This window comes from Rhinopithecus bieti, unplaced genomic scaffold (assembly GCF_001698545.2).
Source record: "Rhinopithecus bieti isolate Rb0 unplaced genomic scaffold, ASM169854v2 scaffold_28016, whole genome shotgun sequence".
NCBI lineage: Eukaryota > Metazoa > Chordata > Mammalia > Primates > Cercopithecidae > Rhinopithecus > Rhinopithecus bieti.
Genome location: NW_016813202.1, coordinates 1,806,084 through 1,810,775, shown reverse-complemented (window position 1 = coordinate 1,810,775; position 4,692 = coordinate 1,806,084). Strand labels below are relative to the sequence as shown.

The 4,692-nt window shown below is 40.2% G+C and overlaps 1 pseudogene; it reads left to right on the top strand.

The window, feature by feature from the left end:
• The first annotated feature begins 3,615 nt into the window (after positions 1–3,615).
• LOC108512502 (60S ribosomal protein L6 pseudogene) lies at positions 3,616–4,475 on the top strand (annotated as a pseudogene).
• The last annotated feature ends 217 nt before the right edge of the window (positions 4,476–4,692 follow it).

Genomic DNA, 4,692 nt, shown 5'->3' with positions numbered 1-4,692 from the left:
AGAGGGCTGGAGGAGTTATTGGACTAACAGAAAAGCTTAAATGCACATAAAATGAATTTAGCACATAAATAGACATATTTAGCATCCAAGTTTTAGAAATGTAAAAATAAATTTGGAAGCAAAACGTGAATGGAATGTAAAATACTTTCAGATAGGGGGAGCAGGCAGCCTGCCAGTGCAGCAATACCAGTGTAAAGCAAGCCAGCTGAGCTAGGAGGGGCCTCCAACAGAGTGAGGCAAACTGCCTGGCCCATTAGAAGGTGACTCTTCCCAACAGTGATGACATGCTCAGCATTCTCCACCTTGACAATAGCAAAAGGTTTGTCATCTTTTGCTGACAGCCAGTTCATTACTGAGTCATATTCTATTACATCCAGTGGTGCTCTCATACCTTTTTTCCCCTTCCTTTTATTAAGAGACAGTGAGAGTTCTTTCATCTCCGGCCGGGGGGAAATCAGAAGCAGGCAAGCATGATCACTGTCCATTAGCAGCAGCGTTTGCTGACAGCAAGAGGGGCAGGGCCCCTCTGTCTTCCTGAGCTGCTGCAGCTGTGGGCTTAAAGGACATGCCCACATAACTTGATTGATCATGTCAGTCACAATTTTAAGATTTTAGCCAGGAAGTTCAATGTAGGCGCCATCATCGAAAAGATTTAACAGATGTTAATATCCATAATGTTCACGTTCATTGTATGTATTTGACTCTTAACTAGGTTTTCTAATTATCCTTTTTAAGGTAGTCTAGATATTAATCTCTTGGGTTTCTTTTAACTTTTAAGTTCAGGGGTACAAGTACAAGTTTGTTACACAGGTAAACTTGTGTCATGGAGATTTGTCGTACAGATTATTTCATCACCCTGCTAATTTTCTTAATAACCACCAAGAGCTCACTATTCTTTTTTTCTGATAAACTCTCTCTCTCTCTCTCCTCTCTCTTCCTCACCCTCAACCTTGACTATTTTAATATACACCCAACCTTTACTCTGATTCCAAATGTTTATTCTGTAAATATTGGTTCTAGGTACAACAAAGATAACTTTTGCAACTTTACTCTTTTTTTTTTTTTTGAGACGGAGTCTCGCTCTGTCGCCCAAACTGGAGTGCAGTGGCCGGATCTCAGCTCACTGCAAGCTCTGCCTTTCAGGTTCACGCCATTCTCCTGCCTCAGCCTCCCGAGTAGCTGGGACTATAGGCACCCGCCACCTCGCCCGGCTAGTTTTTTGTATTTTTTAGTAGAGACGGGGTTTAACTGTGTTAGCCAGGGTGGTCTCAATCTCCTGACCTCGTGATCCGCCCATCTCGGCCTCCCAAAGTGCTGGGATTACAGGCTTGAGCCACCGCGCCCGGCCAACTTTGCTCTTAGTATATTCTTACTTCTTAAAAATGAAGACAGAAAAACTTTTAAATGCTATTATTATCACATGATGTGACTGTAATACCTGGAAATCCCAAGAGAAGTAACTCAAAAGCATTATAAATAAGAAAAAAATTCAGTAAACTGGCTAGGTACAAAGTTAGTGTAAAATAAAGTAGTAGCTTTCCAATACACAAATAAGAATCAAATAATAGATATAATGTAATAAAAGATGTATATAACAGTGATTAAAATATTCTTAGGAATATGGTTAACAATAAACATGCAAGATCTGTATTAAATAATTTTAATCCTGTATAAAATTTTAAAATCTGCATTTTTTTTTTTTTTTTTTTAATTAAAAAGGTAAAGTGAGAAGCCGGATATGGTGGCTCATGCCTATAATCCCAGCACTTTGGGAGGCTGAATCGAGTGAATCACCTGAAGTCAGGAGTTCAAAACCACCCTGGAAAACGTGGCGAAACCCCATCTCTACTGAAAATACAAAAGTTATCCAGGCGTGGTGGCACAGGCCTGTAGTCCCAGCTACTCAGAGGCTAAGGCAAGATAATCACTTGAACCCAGGAGGCAGAGGTTACAGTGAGCCAAGCTCACGTCACTGCACTTCAGACAACAGAGCAAGACTCCGTCTCAAAATAAAATAAAATAAAATAAAATAAAATAAAATAAAATAAATTTGAACAGAGATAAACAAGACTTAAACAGAACTCAATTTGGTTTGACTCAGGAGTCTTAGTATTATTATATAATGACAAATATCCTCCCTAAACTAATATATACATTTTAAGTGATCAATAAAAGTAACAACAAAACTTTAAATATAAGCTGTGTTATAGTTCATAGGAGAATAATAATAATAATATTTATGTTTTTCAGAAAAAAAATTCTAAAAAAGAAGGTACTAGTCCTTTCAGAAAGTTAAACATATTACAAAGCAATAGTAGCCAAAACGTCTAATGCATCAATAGATATAAAGACCAATCAACAGGCCAGACACAGTGGCTCACACCTGTAATCCCAGCACTTTGGGAGGCCTATGCAGACAGATCACCTGAGGCCAGGAGTTCAAGACCAGCCTGGCCAACTAAAAATACAAAAACAATTAGCTGGGCATGGTGTCACGTGTCTGTAATCCCAGCTATTGGAAGTGCTGAGGCAGGAGGATCACTTGAGCCCAGGAGGCTGAAGCTGCAAGAAGCGCAATCTTGGTGCAACTGCACACCGGCCTGGGCAACAGTGAGACTCTATCGCCAAAAAAAAAAAAAAACAACTAATTAACAAAAGAGTCTAGACAGATGTACATGCATATAGGAAGGCAGGTTGTGAGAAATGGCTCCTTTGAATCAATGGGAAAGATGAACTGTCAAAACCTAAATTGGATATTATTGAGGAACCATCTGGAGAAAGAAAATAATTCTAGGTATCAACTTCATTTCTTACATTAAAATGAATTTTAGCTGCATCAAAGATTTAAAAGTAAAATAAAAATTGGCTACTTAAAACTTTTAAATTCTTGCTAATAAACTCAGGAAGATAATTTTTGTACCACATAAAACAGACAATGGGCTAATTTCTATGTTACATAAGGATCTACAAATACTTTTTGTAAGTTTTACAATCAAAATAGGTAAACAGGAAAATGGGCAAGAGCACGATAATCCACTCACCAAAAATACAAATAGTTTTAAAATAGAAAGATGTCAAACTTTTACCCACAATAGGAGAAATGTAAATTAAAACCACAAGATTCTTTTTTTTTTTTCTCCCATCAGATTGGAAAAGAACAAAATATTTGATTAAAAGCAATCTTGGGGAGAACGTGGTGGGAAAGGCATTCCCCTTGGGAATACAGACTGGTACTATCCCAGGGAAGGGCCATTTTGACAGTATCTGTACACAATTAAAATGCTCATACCAGACCAGGCGCGGTGCCTCATGCCTGTAATCCCAGCACTTTGGGAGGCCAAGGCAGGCAGATCACCTGAGGTCAGGAGTTCAAGACCAGCCTGGCCAAGATGGTGAAACCCTATCTCTACAGAAAATACAAAAATTAGCTGGGCATGGGGGCGGGCACCTGTAATCCCAGTTACTCAGGAGGCTGAGGCAGGAGAATCGTTTGGAGGCAAAGGTTGCAGTGAGCCAATATCGTGCTATTGCACTCCAGCCTGGGCAACAAGAGTAAAACTCCGTTTCACGAAAACAAAAACAAAAACAAAAAAACTCTCTTTCCCATCTTGCAAGATGGCAGGTGAAAAAGTTGAGAAGCCAGATACCAAAGAGAAGAAACCGGAAGCCAAGAAGGCTGATGCTGGTGGCGAGGCAAAAAAGGGTCACCTCAAGGCTAAAAAGCCTAAGAGGGGGAAGCCCCATTGCAGCGCAATCCTGTCCTTGTCAGAGGAATTGGCAGGTATTCCGCACCTGCCGTGTATTCCAGAAAGACCATGTAGAAGAGGAACGTACTCAGCTGCTAAATCCAAGGTTGAAAAGAAAAAGAAGGAGAAGGTTCTTGCAACTGTTACAAAACCAGTTGGTGGTGACAAGAACGGTGGTACCCGAGTGGTTAAACTTCACAAAATGCCTAGATATTATCCTACTAAAGATGTGCCTGGAAAGCTGCTGAGCCACGGCAACAAACCCTTCAGTCAGCATGTGAGAAAACTACGAGCCAGCATTGCCCCCAGGACCATTCTGATCCTCCTCACTGGAGGCTGCAGGGGCAAGGGGGTGGTTTTCCTGAAGCAGCTGGCTAGTGGCTTGTTACTTGTGACTGGACCTCTGGCCCTCAATCGAGTTCCTCTATGAAGAAAACACCAGAAATTTCTCATTGCCACCTCAACCAAAATTGGTATCAGCAATGTAAAAGTCCCCGAACATCTTACTGATGCTTACTTCAAGAAGAAGCTGCGGAAGCCCAGACCAGGAAGGTGAGATCTTCAACACAGAAAAAGAAATAGAAGATTATAGGGCAGTGCAAGATCGATCAGAAAGCTGCGGACTCACACATTTTATGAAAAATCCAAGCTATTCCTCAGCTCCAGGGCCACCTGCGACCTGTGTTTGCTCTGACGAATGGAATTTATCCTCACAAATTGGCGTTCTAAATGCCTTAAGAACCTAATTAAATAGCTGACTACAAAAAAACAAAACAAACAAACAAAAAAAAACGCTCATGCCTTTGACCCATCAATTTCTCTTCTAGGTTTCCATTCCTAAATCATATTTCCACAAAGAAAATAGAAGTATACAGAAAATCACTGGATTATTTTTTATAGCCAAGGACTGAAAATAATCTAAACGTCTTTCAGTAGGAGACTAGAC